This window comes from Macaca thibetana, chromosome 9, assembly GCF_024542745.1.
Source record: "Macaca thibetana thibetana isolate TM-01 chromosome 9, ASM2454274v1, whole genome shotgun sequence".
Taxonomy (NCBI): domain Eukaryota; kingdom Metazoa; phylum Chordata; class Mammalia; order Primates; family Cercopithecidae; genus Macaca; species Macaca thibetana.
This window is the reverse complement of record NC_065586.1, coordinates 46,499,361-46,521,226: the sequence shown is the minus strand read 5'-3', so window position 1 is coordinate 46,521,226 and position 21,866 is coordinate 46,499,361.

Below are 21,866 nucleotides of genomic sequence, written 5' to 3'. Positions count from 1 at the left end.
TCATCCTGGTATGATTTATTTACCTTTTAGTAAATCAAGTTCTCAGAAAACTAAAGTAAAAAAATCTTAACATTACATATGCAGGACTTAATCTGAATAATCATAAATTTTCATAAACATAATTTATATACTATACCATAGTAGCTATGATATAGTAAATTAATAAGTTTTCTCTACTATGGTGTAGCTCTTTCATTCTAAGAATAAAAAAGATTCTATTATGTCACAAGACATGTATCTGGATGATTAAAAAATCCAATCATATATAACTGAAGAAAGTATAGTATTTTAGTGGAATAAGAATGTGATATATGAAAACAGAAAAATAACTAAATATCTTCAATGTTACTTAAAGAAATAGAACTAACAAAGTTGTATCATGGAAGAGAGGATAGATAGTTCTGTAAAAACACATAAAATAACATTCTAAGATGAAAATTTTACATATGTAAAAGCATTTGTCAAAGAAAGTAATAATAATTCCATTTATGCATTTGTTCATGTGTAACCAATAACTTACTTGTGATGTCATAGAAAAAATTCAAGCATCAAATGGAAAAGCAAATTTTAATAGGTAAGAAACTAGTAGCCTTTAAGCTGACAATATATTTGTTTGAATAAAATATATTATTACTTTAAAATAATCAAATTAGCAAAATACAAAAAAAAACCGTTTCACATGAACATCTTAATTTTTGGTACGTGTTTAAATATCAGGACACCTACTCATATTCTTCATAAACAGAGTCATAAGTCTTAGTAGATGCTGCCATGTTTAGGCAGGTTGTCTTTTCTAATTATCCTCAGTCCCCACCATTCCATAGTGTCCCCAGTGGAGATATTACTGACATTTTTCATTTATTGCCATAATGTAGCTGTTGTTTTTCACAGTCAGCTTACCTTCTTTATTTTAATATTTATGTACCATGTGGGCAGCTCAGTATTTCACTCTTGCTGTGAGACAGCCATAGATCTCTTTTGGCCTAGAGTTTTTTATTCTCTTTTTCAAAATTATTTTCCCTAAAAGAATGGAACCTATAAGCCTCCACATAGTGCATTTAAACTGAATCACTTCTAGAAAACAATGCTAAACTATTCAGAAAGAATGAAGAGGATAAATGAATTCTCCAAACCCAGAGCTAATGAGTACCAGTTCTGAAAATAAAGTTCTTGATTCTTGACATCTGGCCTAGTGTGCCAAGGAAGTATAATCAGTTACTCGGACTCAGTCATTTTAATAATTGAAGTAAACTACTTAACGGTTAAACATTATATACTTAAAATTCTTAAATTAACTTAGATATAATCAAATAATTTCACTTTTCAATTCCAAATGACGAAGCACTTGGTTGTAGGGTATTAGATCTTTCATGGAAGAAAGTAGTCCCGTAAGTCTAAGTACAAATTTCAAATGTAGAATAAAACTGATCAAGCCAGAGACCAGGTTTGGTGAAAAGTATTACATGATATAACTTGTAAAGTATCAATTATTGTGAACAATTTTAAAAAGACCTCATCAGAGCATATTGCATGTACTTGTAAAGGGAAAAGAAGTAAATATCAGCATATATTGAATACTTTATGCCCATTATACATCAGGCATTTTAGACTCATTTTACCATTTAATTTTCATGGCCATGCTGGGGATAGGGTATTGTTATCATCCCTATTCTTTAGTGAGAACTGAGATTTACAAAAGAATAAGTAAATTTTCCAAAATTAATTATTAATAATGTGTACACAGACCATTTCCAAATTCATGAGATAATTGCTGTTTTAGTTAATTTGGGCTGTTAAATTACCGTAGACTGGGTGACTTAATCAGAAAACGCTTGTTCTCATGGTTCTGGAGGCTGGAAGATTTAAGATAAAGAGGTGCGTGCACATCCAGTGATGATGAGGGCCTATTTCTTTGTTTGCACATGGCCATTTCCTCATTATATACTGACACAGCAGAGACTGAGAGACAGAAAGAGATGATCTCTTTGGTGTCTCTTCCTATAAGAGTATTAATCTCATTCACCAACTATTTACTTCCCAAGGGCCCACCACTGAATACTGTCACACTGGGGACTAGGGTTTCACCATATGAATTTTGAAGGTACATAGACATTCAGTTTTAGCAGTTGCTAACAATATTACTCTTACACAACCATTTTTCTTGCCTAAATATTTTCAATCAATTATTTAATAAATGGAAGCAGTGGGATTACCTTGGTATGACCATAAGAGTTTATCTGGGAGATGTGTATGTGTCTGTGTGCGTGTGTGTGTATGTTTATCGTGGGGGAGAAGTTTGTGAGTAGAAGCAGTGGATTGAGAATCTGGATAATAAGAAAATATTCTATTGATCCTGGCGATTTTAATGTAAGATAGGAGCTGGTTGTCAACTGATTTAATCAGTGGGTATTTCAGTATGAGGCATACTTGGTGACTAAACTTTCATGTGATAATCTGAGGTGAATATTGACATAGAATTAGAATTATAACTCACATAAATTCACACAAAACATTTTTACATTGCCTACTGATTTTTATACATATAACCAAGAAATAAAGTATATGGCGGCCACCTTTCTCCAGGGATTTATAGGGTAATTAGACAAAGTCTTCTAATAATTATAAAAATAAGAACTGAAATAAGTACATATTTTGAATTAAAAAAATCATGCAAAGTAACAAAAAGCTTATATCTTTGATCCCAATAACCTATTTTAATTTTCTTTTTAAAATAAAAGTGTTCGAAGTGAAAAAAAAATAAAAGCCATAACTAAACCAAGTACAGATAAAGGAAATAGGAATGCAAAACAGTGTATGTGTGTGTGTATGTGTGGGCGTGCCTATAGGTATAGTTGTGTGTGAATTTAAGTGAACACATTTACTAATTGAATAAAATACAGTAAGTGTTTGTATATGTATATGCATGTTTGTGTTGTATTTTGGAGTTGTTATTCAGCTTTTACAGAATATTCAAATAGAAAACCAAATAGGATTGTCACCTATATTGCATAAATAACCAGAGAAAAGTCACTTAAGTGGCCATAAAAGAAATGGTGAAAATAAATGCAGAGAGTTATATTTAGAGTAAGAATGCCCACATGTATTACAGTCCCCAAAAAGCAATTAAGCAGAAGAAATTGCTTTTAGAGCTTGGAAAGATTTAAAGTGTTGCCATTAAAGTTTGAGTTGAATGTTACTCCATGAAAAGAATATATCCTTAAACACTGCTGCCCTGTGCACCAGCACATAACTCACTTTGTGGACAAAGACATAAAGGCTCCGATATTGGACCTGTTGCTGGTTAGAAATGTCTTGACAAATGGGATCTAATAAAACTAAAGAGCTTCAGAAGAGCATAAGAAACTACTATCAGAGTGAACAGGCAATCTACAGAATGGGAGAAAAATTTTGCAATCTATCCATCTGACAAAGGGCTAATATTCAGAGATTACAAAGAATTTAAACAAATTCACAAGAGAAAAACAATCCCATCAAAAAGTGGGCGAAGGAAATGAACAGACACTTTTCAAAAGAAGGCATTTATGTGGCCAAAAACATATGAAAAAAACGCATCATTACAGAAATAGTCATTACAGAAATGCAAATCAAAATCACAATGAGATACCATCTCAGGCCAGTTAGAATGGCGATCATTAAAAAGTTAGGAAACAACAGATGCCAGAAAGGATGTGGAGAAATAGGAACACTTTTACACTGTTGGTGGGAGTGTAAATTAGTTCAGCCATTGTGGAAGACAGTGTGGTGATTCCTCAAGGATTTAGAACTAGAAATACCATTTGACCCAGAAATCCCATTACTGGGTATATACCCAAAGGATTATAAATCATTCTGCCAGAAAGACACATGCACACATATGTTTACTACAGTACTATTCACAATAGCAAAGACTTGGAACCAACCCAATTGCCCATTAATGATAGACTGGATAAAGAAAATGTGGCACATATACACCATGGGATACTATGCAGCCATAAAAAAGAATGAGTTCATGTTCTTTGCAGGGACAAGGATGAAGCTGGAAACCATCATTCTCAGCAAACTAACACAGAAAACCAAACACCACATGTTCTCACTCAGAAGTGGGAGTTGAACAATGACAACATATGGGCACATGGAGGGAAATATCACACACTGGGACCTGTCAGGGGGTGGGGGCCAAGGGGAAGGATAGCATTAGGAGCAATACCTAATGTAGATGACAGGTTGATGGGCAGCAAACCACCATGGCACATGTATACCTATGTAACAAGCCTGCACCTTCTACACATGTATAACTTAAGTATCACAAAATAAAAGAAATGTCTTCATTAATAATATTTCTCACCTTTTATAGACATAAATTTAATTCACAGTTTGGCGGGGCATGGTGCCTCACACCTATAATCCATGCACTTTGCGGGGGCAAGGCGGGCAGATCACTTGAGGTCAGAAGTTCAAGACCAGCCTCGGCAACATGGTGAAACCCCGTCTTTACTAAAAATACAAAAATTACTACTCGGGAGGCTGAGGTAGGAGAGTCGCTTGAACCTGGGAGGCAGAGGTTTCAGTGAGCCAAGATTGCGCCACCACACTCCAGCCTGGGCAGTAGAGCGATGCTCCGTCTTAAAAAAGATAAAAATCAAAATAAAATATAAAAATAAAATTTAATTCACAGTTGTAACCAGCCTAAATTAAAAATATTTCTTAAGAAAAAGATTGAGACTTTATGTTTTAGATAATTGTGTTTTTATGACGGAACACCTACACACACACGCGCGCGCACACACACACACAAACTAAAGAACTTTTTCTGTTATATACCAAATCATACTTTTATTAGTGTGGTTAATTTTATTTTATCTTTCTCTCTGTGTTTCTCTCACTCATCAATTGATCTATTATCTGTCTCTTAGTAAATCCATCCATTCATCCTTCCGTTCAACCTTCTATTACTTTTAATATTTTTAAATAAACTGCCTTATTGCTCTGATTTGTATTAATGTAGACTGGCAGAACATGAAATGACAGAAAGACTCTTATTTGCATGGAATCTCCTGAAATCAGCTAATAATTCACTATGGACTCTATTTACTCAGATTAATAACTGTGCAGAAATGTCATTATTTGAAGAACACAAATCTGGGGACAGACAGAATTTTAATCATGGGCTCTGTCATTGACTGACTGTGTGACTTTGGTCACTTAAATAATCCAGACTCTAGTCTTCTCAATTATAAAACAGGAATAATAGTGGACTTAACTTTATTATATGTTAAGCAACATACATTGCTTTGGGTATTCAAAGAAGATAATTAATTGCCATGGATTAGGAATCTGAAATAGAAGCTTGAATTCCCAGGAGTGAAACAAATTTAGCAATACTTGCATGACTATTGGAGAACCAGGCCACCTAGCAGGTATACATATGCCCCTCGGACTACCTCCTAGATATTTTCTGCCATGTCAGCAGTAGGCAGAGGACCAGTTGGCTTAGTGTTTATATTGTTTGCATGTGGCAGCTCGAACAATGTGATATGAATATGAACTAAGGAGGGAGACACTTCACACTTAACATCTGTTCTTCAGTTTCCCCAACAGGATGCCTCCAAATGTGAAAGGAAACTCATCTATAGCAAGCTGAGAAATGAGTCTAAACAACTGACATTTTGGAACAACATATTTGACACTTGTGAGGTCCACCAGTTGTGGCTTAACCAAGAGAGCCATTAGATATTCACAGTATCCATCTTTTAGGCATACACATCTAAAACACACATCCGTTTGTCTTATTTTAAATCCATATTTTAATTTTCAAAATATTATTTCATGGATATTTTGCCACACAATTATGCTAGTTTTTACTATTTTCTCCCCTAGTGTGTAAAAGAACAAGAGAATACAAATTCCTTGGCATGTCAGTTATTTAGTCATTTCAAATTTTGATATTTTCAGAAGTCATAAGAGTATTCGTCTCTCACAGACGTGATTATAAAACACATTTGATTTACCAACTTTTAGTCTTCTGTTTTCTACAAATTAACTCTCTTGTGCAAATGGAGAAATAGCATATGTATTTGGTACTAAGCTTCTCTCGTAATTATCAGAACCTCAGCAGGTCTGATTTTATTGTTTTGTAGGAACTGGGCTTTTAAAAAAATCAGACCATATGATGATTTTGATATTAACACTCTTCTGAAAGACTAAGTGAATGAACTAGTCATCTATACTCACTGATTAAAAACAAACTAAGACAAACGTATTCCATAGTATAGAACTTTGGGTTTGTCTAATTTTAAAAAAAATCATTTACAAATGCCGTTTCTGAGGAACAATAGCATTTCTCTAGGATACATCTATGTACATGCAACTGAAAAAAATAGCTTTTATATTTACTTTATATCTTGCAGGAGTTGTATAGCTACATAAGAGTATTGTAATGCAAGAGGCACATCATAAAAACTGTTTTGTTATATGTTATGTGCATGTGTATTTGTGTATTTACATATCGACAGCATACTCACTGTTGTTCAGTAGCATATCTTGTGATGAATGATGAAACCAGTACAAATTAGATGTGAATTTGACTTATGAACTCTTCACATCCACTACCTCATAAACATTACAAGTTAGAGAATGTAGAGACTTGAATCCACAAACCACGGATGTCAAGATTAATATATTATGTTTTGATTACTTGAAACTGCCTGTACAATTGAATTTACAGTTGTTTTTTAAAAAAGAAAATGGAATTGAGAAGAAGTGCTACAGCAATCACACTTTGAAGTGCTACAGCAATCACACTTTGTGATTTAAAAGAAAATAAATACAACTAGTTCATGCTCAGAAAAACAAAAACAACAACAAAACAAAAAACGATGGGAACTTTATTACCCTTATCTATACTCTCCCACCTGCAAGAAAAAATGCCTCTCCTCACAATGAATAACACTAGGTAGAGGAAATATCTCTGCTTAGTTTTAGAAGGAAGAGAAAATAAATTGTGAAACATTCATATGTAAATAAGAATCTGAAGGAAAAGGCAACGTGGAGAATGGGGCCTGATTTCACCACTGGGAGGGAGATGCAGCCTGGCAGGCTCACAGTGACTTTTTCATAGTCAGAGCCATCTCCCCAAAGGTAGAAACCAAAGCAAGTGTAAATCAGAAAAATGATCCTCAGTACATTACATTTAATGTCAAAACATACTTTGTAGAATATGTGAACTGCAATCTTATTTTGAGAGCTAATCTAGAATTATGGTTATATTTGGAAGCTTGATTCTGTTTGCCTCATTTGGTCCATTTGGTTGTATATTAAGGCTTGAACATAAGGTTTGTGATATAAAGCTGTCTTTAAATAGGCTCCATGACATTTAAAGTTATCTGCTGGGAAATAATCAACTTTTTCAAATTCATAATAGCCTTGCTTTGGGGAAATTGGTTTTGATATGATGAGCAAATGGATCACTAAAGATCACTGAGGTGGGGAGTAGTGATGGGAAGCAGTCATAGAAACCACTAACATATGTCATGGTTAATAATATCAGGTATTTTGATGCTAGTGTCAATGAGATCCAGCATGCCAGTTAATTTCAAACAAAATAAACAACAACAAACACTTTGATTGTGTTATACAACTTGCATTCATTATTTTTTATTAGTTGTAATCTACCTGTCTGTTTATCCATTGATTGATTCATCAGTGTGTGTATATGTGTGTGTGCATTTCAGAATGGAACCTGTGATGAAAATCATATTCTTTCATGCATAGATATTTGTAGAGGGCCTGCTATGTGCCAGATATTAAGCAATTGCAATTGAGTAAAATAGTGTTTAAAAACTACTCATTGCCTTCAAGGAGCACAGTGTCTAACTAGGGAACTCAGACAAGTAAATAGGCAATTACAGTGTAGGATAGTCCTGGGGATCAGAAAATGAAAGTCTCAGCAGCAGACTCAGAAACAAACGTTTTTCTCTGACCTTCTGCCATCCTCTTGTCTCTCAGTTCTATTCTCCCATAAGGCTAGCCATGGAAACTAGAATCTCTCTTCCACAACAGTGGGTCATAGTAAACAGAACCCCTTTTCTTCAAAGCCAGCCATAAAACCAAAATATATTAATCTAATTTTTCCTCCACCTTATCTGTGTAAAAACTGGCCATAAAGAAATTATCTGACTTACCTTGTTTGACTGAACATCTTAAGACCCCCATTCCAAAGATTGTGCTACCCCATAACCAGAAGAAGAAAACAACACATGCTTAGAAATGTCAAGAAAAATCTAGACTGACAAGCCTTGCTGGGTTTCCCCACCCAGTCTATTAGCACCATTAGATGATATACCTTTCTTCCAATAGTATCTCTACACAGCTGTCCATACTTTGTTAATTTCCCCTGTATCTTAGGGTCTGCCTTTGGAAGGCTGCCATGTATATTCATTAAATGAATTTCCAAGTCTTTCTTTCCTCCTAATATGCCTTTTGCAACTAGATTTTTAGTAAAACCACAGTGGGACAAGGGTCTTGGTGTCCACAATATTAATTGTATTAACCTTGTCTTATAATACAAGGTTAAGTACAGAATGAACCCACAATGAGGAACATAAGATTTGAGGAGCTTAATATAAATCATGGAATTTGCCAATTGTTTCCCAATGAAAACAATAGCATACAGCACATATTTTACTGAAGCAGAGACAATACCTTCTTAACACATTAATTTTATCACTGATAAAATCATTAATTTTATCATTAATTTTAAAGTGAAACACAATGGTCATTACCTGCCCAAGCTTAAGAGGCTAATTATCAGGCAGGGCGTGGTGGCTCACACCTGTAATCCCAGCACTTTGGGAGGCCGAAGTGGGCAGATCATGAGGTCAGGAGATCGAAACCATTCTGGCCAACATGGTGAAACCCCATCTCCACTAAAATACAAAAAAAAAAAAAAAATTAGCTGGGCATGGCATGCACCTGTAGTCCCAGCTACTCAGGAGGCTGAGGCAGGAGAATTGCTTGAACCCAGGAGGCGGAGTTGCAATGAGAGGAGATCGTGACACTGTACTCCAGCCTGGCAACAGAGTGAGACTTTGTCTCAAAAAAAAAAAGAAGAAGAAGCTAATTATTATCAGAGTTGTGAGTAGAATCCAGGACTCCAAATATGAATCCAGTGCTTTTTGCATAAGTTATGCTGCTTCAATTTACATTTCTTTCTTAAAATAGTAGAAATCAGTGGAAATGAAACATTTGCAAAGTGAAATCTTCTTGCTTGTTTTTCTTTTATTTTTTTCTCCGGTTTGCAATGAAATCAGTATAACAAGTAAAAATGCAAATAGATAACTAATCAAATTAATGGCTTACACCTGAAGAATAACATCATATAAATGTTACTACTGATCTTAGAAGTCCCATCCATTTCAATGAAAGCTATATTTGGGAATTCCACAACTCAGTCTGCTCTTAGTACGGATGAAGGAAATTGTTTCTGTATCTGGCCAAACTAATATGGAGTTTGGGATACATTCTGTTAAATTATGTACTTTGATATGATGTAATATAATCCAAAATAATACATTTATGCTACATACAATGTTTCATTAGAGATTTAATGAACAAACACTCTGATCCCCCTCTGTGATACTATTTTTAGAAAAGGCTCGTTATTATGATTAAATATAACTTAATATAGGTGTAGGCTTCCTAGGTTAATAAAGACCAGAAAAATGAATTGGTCATTCTAGAACTTTGTTCTCAGCTGGAGGAGAAGCGATAACATCGATAACATTGTAGGCTCACTCTTGGCTCTAATTGACACTCAGAATAATAGGATTGAATACTAAAGCTCATCTCAACCAAACTGGATTGACAATAATGCCTTTACATCCACAACCGATTTACAGGTTAACTGTAAGACCAGTACCTTTGTTAGGGAGGCAGATCAATTTTATCCAAAATATATGTTTAAACTTATTAGCATTTTGGCTCTGAAATCAGTGAAGCCTGTGAATCTCTTCCAACATTCACTAGCTTGCTGAGACTGAACATTTCTGAGATGCTCTGAGTTCTGGTTATTTTTTTGTTGCAGGAAGTCAGGGACCCTGAATGGAGGGACCGGCTGAAGCCATGGCAGAAGAACATAAATTGTGAAGATTTCATGGACATTTATCCCTTCCCCAATCAATACTCTTGTGATTTCCTATGCCTGTCTTTACTTTAATCTCTTAATCCCGTCATCTGAGGATGAATGTCGCCTCAGGACCCTGTGATCATTGCGTTAACTGCACAAGTTGTCTGTAGAGCTTGTGTATTGTTTGTAGAACAGTATGACATCTGGGCACCTTAAGAACAGGTTAACAGCGATTTTCAGGGAACAAGGGAGATAACTTTAAAGTCTGACTGTCTGTAGGACAGGCAGGACACAGCCATATTTCTCTTATTACTGAAAATGGGTAAGATAAATATCGCTGAATTCTTTCCCCAATAAGGAATATTAATAATTAACAGCCCTGGGAAAAGAATGCATTCCCAGAGGAGGCCTCTGAATGGCCACTCTGGGAGTGTCTGCCTTTGTGCAGATGTAGATAGGGATGAAACATGCCTTAGTCTCCTGCAGCGTCCCCAGGCTTGCTAGGATTAGGAAATTCCAGCCTGGCAAATTATAGACTGGTTCTCTGCTCTTGAACCTTGTTTATCAATGACAATGTGTGCACAGCTAGACATGGAAGTTCATTAGTGATTCTAATTTTGCTCTGACCTTGTGATCTCTCCCTGACCTCCTGCCTTGTGATCTTTTGTTGCCCTTAAAGCATGTGATTTCTGTGACCCACACCCTATTCGTGCACTCCCTCCCCTTTGAAAGTTGCTAATAAAAACTTGCTGGTTTTACGGCTCAGGGAGCATCACAGAACCTGCCAACATGTGATATCTGCCCCAGACACCCAGCTTTAAAATTTCTCTTCTTTGTATTCTTTCCCTTTATTTATCAGACCAGACAACACTTAGGGAAATAGAAAAGAACCCATGTTGAATATCGGAGATGGGGTTCTTTAACTCTAAAATAGATGTAAAATTTCAGGAAAGAGATCAAGAATTTTTGGTATATACAAAGTACAAAGTAATAAATGTAGACTCATTAAATGTGAAGGTAGAATATAAAAACAAAGTGGCTATAAAGGAAGTTATCTCTTTGAAATTTGTGACATCTGGACTTTACCAGTCTAGAGCAGAGGTCAGAAAATGTTTTTTTCCAATTGGCCAGATAATAAGTGTTTAGTTTTCTGTAGGGTACATAATCTTGGTTCAACTCAACTCATTGTAGCAAAACAGCAGCCATAAGTATATGTAAATAAATTCAAATGGTTGTATTCTCACACACCCACACAAAAAGTTTACTAAAACAGATAGGAGGGAGTGACATAAGCAAGATGTTGCATTTGGCAACTCCAAGCTTCTGTCCCTCCACAGAAATATTGAAAAATGAGCAGAAGTCATCAGAATCAACATTATCAGAACACTGGAAAACAGACAGGTTTATGGCAACACAGTGAACACTAAAGCATTAAAAAGTCAATGTAAAAATAATAAAAAATCATTGTGGCAGTTTTACTTTCCCTTTCTATAACCACTTCCCAGTTGAAGAGCAGTCTTGCAGACAGCAGCCCACATTCCCAGTGTGAGAGAATAGTCCCTGTTTCCAGAGGTAGAAGAGACAACTTTATTTGCAAATTATTTTGGCCCATTTTAACCTATATGGGGGCTACCTGAAGGAATAATGTAAGGTACTTTCATCTGCTTTGTCTATTGCACAGCATATCCAAGTGGTAAACATGGTGGGAATTGTTTAAATATATTGTTGGACTCCTAAGAAACCCAAGCTTGAGGCAAAAGACATTTAAGATATATAAACAAACATCCAAGGCCTGGAAACACAATAAGAACAGAGATTTTCCTTGGAAAATTAGGGTAATAAAAAACACCCATGAGTTAGGAGAGATTTGAAAAGCCTCATACACGCCAATTATACAGTGCATGTTCAAAAAGACCTAAGAAGTCCTTAAGTTTTATAGTGTTTTGGAGCTTTGTTTTGTCTGATACTGATCCCTAAACTTTTATTTTTTCAACCTTTATTTTAAGTTCTGGGATACATGTGCAGATGTGCAGGTTTGTTACATAGGTAAATGTGTGCTGTGGTAGTTTGCTGCACAGATCAACTCATCATCTAGTTATTAAGCCCAGCATCCGTTAGCTATTCTTCCTTATGCTTTCATTCCTGCCAACCCCTACCACCCTTAACAGGCCTCAATGTGTGTTATTTCCCCCCATGTGTTCATGTGTTCTCACGGTTCAGCTCCCACTTATAAGTGAAATCACACAGTGTTTGGTTTTCTGTTCCTGCATTAGTTTGCTGAGAATAATGGCTTCCAACTCCATCCATGTCTCTGCAAATGACATAATCCTGTTCCTTTTTATGGCTACATAATATTCCATGGTATATATGTACCACATAATCTTTATTTAGTCTACAGATCCCTAACCTTAATGCAAGTCTGTCTAAGTGTTTAAAGAGGTACTCAGGACGGAGCCAAACAGTAAAGAAAGAGGTTGCTTGGTTGTTGTTGTTTTTTTTTTTTTTTTTTTGGTTCCTGGTGTTCAAGAAAACTCTGTCAAACACTAGCTGAACAAAAGCTAAAGAACAAAAACTTTATTCAAAATATATGCAACAAACATATTTGCTGAAAAACAGTAGAGAAAAGTCATTATACCAAGAGTTTACTACAGCCTTCAATAATTACAAATGAGCAAATCCTGAGAAGTAGGAACATTGATTTCCAGAATCACACTGTAATATTCAAGCGTCCATTTTTTAACAAAAAAATCACAAGGCATACAAAGAAATGGGAAATATGACATATTTAATAGAACAAAATAAATTAACAACTACCATCCCTAAAAATATCTTTAAAATTGTAATTACCGGCAAAAAGATTATTTTAAAAAATTGTCTTAAACGTGCTTAAATAATTGAAGGAAAACCTGAACAACCAAATAAGAAAAATCAGAAAAATAATAAGTGAACAAAATAAAAATATCAATAAAGAAACACTATAAAAGGAGCCAAAAATTCTGGAGCTTTGAAGTATAAAAACTGAAATAAAAAAAATTAAATAGAGAAATTCAACAAATTTTACCAGTCAAAAGGCGAAATCAGGAAATTCACAATAGGGCGATAGAAATTATCTATTCTACCGATCAAGTCTAGAAGTAGAAAAGAAATAATAAAAGTAAATGGCACCTAAGGGGCTTGTGAGATGCCACCAAGAGGACCAACATATGGAGGAGAATCCCAGAAAAAGCAGACAGAGAGAAAAGGCAGCACAAATATTTGAAGAAATAATGGCTGAAAACTTTCCATATTTGATGAAAGATATAAATATACAAATTCAAAAAACATGAATAAACACCAAGTAAGATAAAGAAATCCACACTGAGACACACAGTTGTCAAATTATTGAAAGCTAAAGACAGACAATTTTGCAAGTAGCTAGGGAAAATAAATTTATTATGTACAAGGGATTTTCAATAAGATTCAGAACTGATTTCTCATTATAAACGATAGAGGTCAGAAGATAGTAGAATAATATGTTTTAGTCCTGAAAGAAACACCAAAAACAATAACAACTGCTTACTGAGAATTCTTTATCTAGCAAAACATTCTATCATAAATGAGTAAAAAATTAAGACATTTACAGAGAAACAAAAGATGAGGGAGTTTATAACTTGCAGACCTGCCCTATGAAAAATGCTAAAGAGATTCCTTCAGGTTGAAATGAAAAGACACTAGACAATAACTTAAAGGTGAATGAAGAAATAAAGATTTCCTGGAAAAAGTAAGTCCATAGGCAATTATAAAACTTAGTATTATTTTATTTTTAGTTTATAACTCCACTTTTATTTTCTATATGTGTTGAAAAAAATTTATAAAAATATTTATAAATTTATGTTATTCAGCACAGAACGTATATGAATGTAATTTGTGAAACAACATGAAATGGGTAAGGGGGCTGCACAGACATGGAGTGTTTCGTGCTATTGAAATTATGTTGGCATTAACTAAAACATAGATGATCATAAATTTAAGATATTAAACAGAATCCTTATGGCAGTTAGAGACAATATTTTTAAAATGCAGACATAAGAAAATGATAAAGGTTTTAAAACATTTCATTATAAAAAATCAACTAATCACAAAAAAAGTATTAAGGGAAGAAATGAACAAAAAATTATAAGCCATACAGAAAACAAAAAGCAAAATGGCAGTAATAATTCTCATCAATAATTTCTGTAAAAGTAAATGAAGTAAACTTTCCAGTTGAGAGGGAAAAGTTAGTGTAATGGACTTTAAAAATCATACAACTACATATTTTCTATAAGAGACTCCATTTAGATGCAAGCCACAAATAAATCAAAAGTGAAAAACAGAAAAATATATTCCATACAAATGGTAACCAAAAGAGAGGTTTTGTGGCTCTACTCAAATGACATGAATTGACTTTAATTTAACTACTGTTACAATTGGAACAAAGGCATTAAACACTAATAAAAGTATCAATTATTGAGAAGATATAACAATTATAAATATGCATACACTAAACAACAGAGCCCCCCAGAATATACAAAGCAAACACTGGCAAAATTTAGGGAAAGAAGACGTAGTTCTGCAATAATAGTTGGAGACATCAATGGGCTACTTCAGATTCCTGATAGAAAATCTGCAACAAGGAAATAGAGGAATTAAACAATAGTGTTTGTATAAATCAAATAGACATACACAGGACATTCCACCCAACAACAGCAGAATACATGTTCTCTCTGATAGCCCACGTGTTTGGCAACAAAGAATTCTTCAATAAATTTTAAAAACATTAAACTTATACCAAGCATCTTCTCAGAGCACAGTGGAATGGAACTTTAAATCAACAACAAGAGAAAACTGGAAAATATACAAATATATGGCAATTAAACCATGGGCACCTTTTCAAGCAATGGATCAAAGAAGGGAAATTACAAATATCTGAAGATATGTAATAACAACACAACATACTAAACTTACGAGATGAAGCAAAAGCAGTGCTCAGATGAAAATTTATAGTTGTAAGAGCCTACATTAAAAAATGTACAAAAGATCTCAGATCAATAACATAACTTCAGACTTTTATGAACCAGAAGAGAAAATTAAACACAAGTAAAAGAGAGGAAATAATAATAATTAAAATAGAAATAAATAAAATACAGGGCAGGAATTATAGAGAAAGAAATAATAAAACCAAAGTTGATTTTATTAAAAAATTGACAAAATTGACAAATTAATCTATACTGATAAAGAAGAAAAGAGATAATAAATAACTGAAATCAGAAATAAAATTGGGGCTATTACTACTGACCTTATAGAAACAAAAATGATTATGAGGATAATATGACCAAATTAGGCCATAAACTAGATAACCTAGATGAAATTGCTGAATTTTCTAGAAACACACAAATTACCTAAGCTCACTCAAGAAGAAATAAAAAATATATGTCAACAGACCAAAAACAGATAAATACAAGTCATAGTAAAAAACCACCTAATCAAGAAAAATCGAATACCTACCTACCTACCAGATTTTTTTTTTTTTTTTTTTTTTTTTTTTTGATGGAGTCTCCTCTGTTGCCCTGGCTGCTGGAGTGCCGTGGTGCGATCTCGGCTCACTGCAAGCTCTGCCTCCTGGGCTCACGCGATTCTCCTGCCTCGGCCTCCCAAGTACCTGGGACTACAGGCGCCCGCCACCACGTCTGGCTAATTTTTTTGTATTTTTAGTAGAGACGGGGTTTCACCGTGTTAGCCAGGATGTTCTCAATCTTCTGACCTCGTGGTCTGCCCGCCTTGGCCTCCCAAAGTGCTGGGATTTCAGGCGTGAGCCACAGAGAATACCAGATCGTTTTAATGGTAACTTCTAGGATACATTTAGAGACGAACTGGCAGCAATTGCTTGGCAAACTTTCCCAAAAACAGAAATGGAGATATTACTCATTAATTCATTCTGTGAGGCAAGTATTTCCCTTAGTGTAAATTCAGATGAAGAGATCATAAGTAAAGAAAATTGCAGGTGAATATTCTTTGCACATATAAATGCAAAAATCTTTACCAAATACTAGGAAACCAAATTCATAAACAGGATTAGGCCCTATGACCAAGAAGGATTTATCTTATAAATGTAAGGGTAGTTCAACATAAGAAAATCAATCAATGTAAAGCAGCACATTGAAATTACCGATGTAATACAGCAAAGAAGAAAAAAAAAGAGATGAATTCATTTGACACAGAAATAGCATTTGACAAAATTCAACACACCTTCATGATAAAAGTCACTGAGCATATAGAAGGGAATTTCCTTAACTTAATAAAGGACATTCTAAAAGTACCCCCAGCTAACAACATATTCAATGGTGAAAGACTATACACTTTTCTTTAACATCAGGAACAAGACAAGGATGTCTGCTTTAATCACTAGTGAACATTGCAACTTCTAGCAGAGCAATTAGCAAGACAGACAAATAAGAGGCATTCAAACTGGAAAGGAAGGAATGAATTATCTCTCTTTTCAGACTACATGTTTCTATATATAAAAAAAAAATCTGAAAAAAATCCATCAGAGAGCTACCAGAGCTAATAAAAAATTCAGCAAAACTGCATATTACAAGGTCAACACGCAAGATTCATTCATGTCTCTATATGCTAGAAATAAATAATCCAAAAACAAAATTAGGAAACAAATTCCATTTATGATAGTATCGAAAAGAACAAAATACCTAAGAATTAATTTAATGAAGAATGTGAAAAGAACAAAGCATTACTGAAAGAAATTAAAGAAGTTTTAAACAAATTGAAAGTAACCCTATGTTGATGGATTTGAAGACAAATTAATAGTGCTAAAATAGCAGAACTACCTAAGCTGTCTAAAGATTCAATACGATATTTAGTAAAATTCCAACAGTCATTTCACTGAAACGGAAATGCCAGTTCTCAAATTCCTAGAATTGTACATGGAAATCCTAAAAAGCAAAGACAAAGTTGGAGGACTCAAACTCTACCATTTCAAAACTTATCAAAAACCTGCAGTAATTAAAATAGCATGGAATTAGCATAGGATAGGTACATAGATAAATGGAATAGAATTGAATCCAGACATAAATCCATATATTTATGGAAAATTTATTTTCAACAAGCCTGCCAAGTCTATTCAATGGGCAAAGAAAAATCTTCAACAAATGATGTTAGGACAACTGAATTTCCAAAGGCAAATTAAGATTAGGCTTCATCCCATATACCAAAATTAACTCACACCATATGTAAAAATGTACTCATACTATATACAAAAATTTATCCAAAATGAATCAATGACTCAAATATGAGAGCCAAAACCAGATACCCTTAGGGATAAATCTTTATGAACTGGGATTTGGCAATGGATTTTTAAATACAACACCAAAAATACCACAGCAACAAAAAATATATAGATAAGTTGAACTTTATCAAAATTAAAAACATTGGTTCATCAAAGGACATTATTGAAGAAAGTGAGAGACAGCTTACAGAATGGAAAAAAATTTGCAAATCATATATCTCATAAGGATTTAATATCCAAAATATACGAAGAATCTTTAAAACTCAATAACAGAAGACAAAGAATCTATTTTTTAAATTTCCATAGTTTATTGGGGAACAGGTGGTGTTTGGTTACATGAGTAAGTTCTTTAGTGATGATTTGTGAGATTCTGGTATGTCCATCCCTGATCATTAGTGATGCTGAGCATTTTTTTCATATGTTTGTTGCCCATTTGTATATCTTCTCTTGAGAAATGTCTATTCATGTCCTTAGTCCACTTTTTGATGGGATTGTTTGTTTTTTCCTTGTTGATTTGTTTGAGTTCATTGTAGATTCTGGATATTAGTCCTGTGACTATTTTTTCCCGCTCTTTGGGTTGTCTGTTTACTCTCCTGACTGTTCCTTTTGCAGTGCAAAAGCTCTGGTATAAAAATAGGTGCATAAACCAATGGAACAGAATAGAGAACCCAGAAATAAACCCAAATACTTACAGCCAACTGATCTTCAACAAAGCAAACAAAAACAAAGTGGGGAAAGGAAACCCTTTCAACAAATGGTGCTGGGATAATTGGCTAGCCACATGCAGGAGAATGAAACTGGATGCTCATCTCTCACCTTACACAAAAATCAACTCAAGATGGATTAAAGATTTAAATCTAAGACCTGAAACCATAAAAATTCTAGAAGATAACATTGGAAAAACCCTTCTAGATGTTGGCTTAAGCAAGGATTTCATGAGCAAGAACCTAAAAGCAAATGCAATCTAAAGATAAATTGCTAGGAATTAATTAAAGAACCTATTTTTAAAATGGGCAAAGAACTGGTTCAGACATTTTCAAAGAAAATGTACAAATAGCCAACAAGTATATAGAAAGAGAGTTAACATCATTAGTCATTCAGGAAATAAAAATCAAAATCGCAATGAAATACTATTACACTACTTCGCAATGATATTTTTTTGAGACAGAGTCTCACTCTGTCAACCAGGTTGGAGTGCAGTGGCACAATCTCGCCTCATGCAGCCTCCTCCTCCCAGGTTCAAGCAATTCTCTTGCTTCAGTCTCCTGAGTAGCTAGGATTACAGCTCCCAGAATTACAGCAGATTTAGAGAGACTCTAGCGCAGGCACGTGGTGAAAGAAGATTTATGGACAGCAAAAGGAAAGTGAGATACAGGAACAACTGGATTGGTTGCAGCTGGGCCTTTGCATTATTTGAACATGGTTGGAACTGTTAGATACATTTATATATATATATATAATATATTTATGTGTATATTTTTATATATATGAAAAACACATTTTAACTAGCTTCTGCACTCACTCCTTTATCACTTTTTTACTTCGCTCAGATTTAGAACAATGTGAAGAGTTCATGAGCTCACATGTTCTCCCAAGTTCAGTTAACACCACCAGCTTGAGGTTGCTGTACACACTTAATAAAATGTGCTAATATTTAATAAAACCAATATTATTAATAATTTCCTCATAGACCCTCCACTCTTTCCCTTTTTCACAAAAGCAAATCTCCTCTCTTTATGAGGCTCAGATTGGAGGGTTTATGCCATATTTATTTTAATACACTGACTTTGTGAAGATATCCTGAGAGTTCTGGAATTTTTCACATCAACAATTTTCAGATTGATTTATTCCCTGTCCTTTTTTTCATTTGTAACTGTTTATTAGGACTTGTTATATATCAGACGTTTTGCTAACAACTTTATAAGCAGTATCCCATGTAATCCTCAAAATACTCTATGAGGAATTTTTGTTATTTATTCTCCTTTACAGGCAAGGAAATCTAAATCTCATCTATGTTCATTACCTGTTCCAATGTTACAGAGGAGAAAGGTGATGGAACTGGGATTTTAGTTCCATCCAGGTGATCCTACATCAGCTCTCACATTTAATCTCTTCCCAACTTTGTCTATTTCTTTTCAGCTCATAATGATTTCATATGTGTGATTGATTTTGCCTGACTGAGCCAAACTGTATTAGCATGTTATTAGATTAGAATAACTTAATCCCTTTACTTGGAGAAAAAAAAAAAATCAATTAAACAACTACATTGATGAACCAGAAGAGCTGTTCCCTTGTCTACAGGCAAGGGAATCTAAATCTCAACTAAGTTCATTACCTGTTCCAATGTTACAGAGGAGAAAGGTGATGGAACTTGGATTTTAGTTCCATCCAGGTGATCCTACATCAGCTCTCACATTTAATCTCTTCCCAACTTTGTCTATTTCTTTTCAGCTGATAATGATTTTATATGTATGATTGATTTTGCCTGACTGAGCCAAACTGTATTAGCACATTATTAGATAGAATAACTTAATCCCTTTACTTGGAGAAAAAAACAAATTAATTAAACAACTACATTGATGAGACAGAGGAGCTATAGAATACATTAAAAAAATGTATTCTAGCTGTTTTTTAAGTGTGATCAACGGACCAACAGCATCCACATCATACACAAAAGTATCAGAAATGCAAATTCTTGGGTACCATTCCAGCATGAATGAATCAGAAACTAAGGAAACAGCAATCTGTGTTTTAACATGTCTTTTAAGTTAATTTTAAATTCTAAAATATATTAACCACTGCCACAATCAAGGGGTCAGCAAATTAATGAACATGAGTCAATCTTAGGCACCTCCTATTTGTTTGTTGTTTAAAATTTTAATATGATATACATACCTCATTAAAAAATTTTAAGTGTATAATTCTATGGTAGTAATTACATGCAAAATATATGAACATCAGAACTATCTATTTCTAAAATTAGCTCATCACTCCAAACAAAAACTATACTCATAAAACAGTAGCACCTTTTAACTCTCCCTCACATCCTCATAATCACTAACATATTTTTGGTCTCTATGGATTTGCCCATTCTAGATATTTCATATATTTGGAATCATATAACATTTATCTTTTTGAGTCTGGCTTCTTTCACTTCGAAAATGTTTTTAAGGTTCATTACACTGTAGTGTGTATCAAAACATCATTCTTTTTATGGCTGAATAATAATCCTTTGTATTTATGTATGACATTTTGTTCATCTATTCATTGATTAAAGATTCATCTGTTAGGGTTTTTCTGTCTTTTGACTATTGTAAAACAAACATGCTGCAATAAACACTGGTGTACAAGTATCTGTTTGAGTCACGCTGGAATTATTTCGGGTATATACCAAGAATTGGAATTATTCTGTGTTTAGCTTTTTGATTAACCTCCAAATTGATTTCCACAGTAAGCGTACAATTTGATATTCCCACCACCAATGTAAGCGTCTTTAACTTTATCCACATCTTGGCTAACCCTTTTTCCTCCCCCTACTCTCTCTCTCTCTCTCTCTCTGTAGCTATATATTATTTATTTATTTATATTACAGTCATCCTAATAGTTGCAAAGAAGGCCAGGCATGCTAGCTCATACCTGTAATACCAGTACTTTAGGTTATATATAAATATACATTATATATATATTTTTAAGGCAAGAATAGGCTGAATTATATATACATCTTGCTGTTTGCAGTGACCATTCTGGCTTATCATTACAGATGACTTGTTTTTTTCTCCTGTAGAAGTAACACACTTTACTACTTTTGAAGACTGATTGTTACATTGATTCTATGAGTGTCGTTAAGAGAAAAATTTCAACCAAATTGAAGTAGTACGAGCAATGAACGATGGGCGAATCAGGCGGCTCCCAGAATTACAGCAGATTTAGAGAGACTCTAGCGCAGGCACGTGGTGGAAGATTTATGGATGGCAAAAGGAAAGTGAGGTACAGAAACAACTGGATTGGTTACAGCTGGGCCTTTGCCTTATTTGAACATAGTTGGAACTGTTAGCTACATTTGGCCCAAACTCAGTGATTGGTACAGGTGTGGGCTACAGTTGGCTTACACCTCCACTTGTTATAGTTCATAATGTACAGAAAAACCTTTAGGTTGAACTTTAATATGTAAGGAGGCAGCTTTAGGCTAAACCTGATTTAACAATTTCCTTCTTTGGGTCATTTTCTCAATTTTGAGATATTGACCAAAACTTTAGTTATTGATGTTACTATTACCATGGCTCTTGAAACTTACTGGGAAAGAGCAGAACAGTGAGTTTGGCAAAGATAGGGACAAGGACTGAGTAGAGGGTATATCCTTATGCTGGAACATCCTGTTTACAGAAGAAAAAAAAACCTGGTCTGTTCTAGAATCTATGTGTTTCC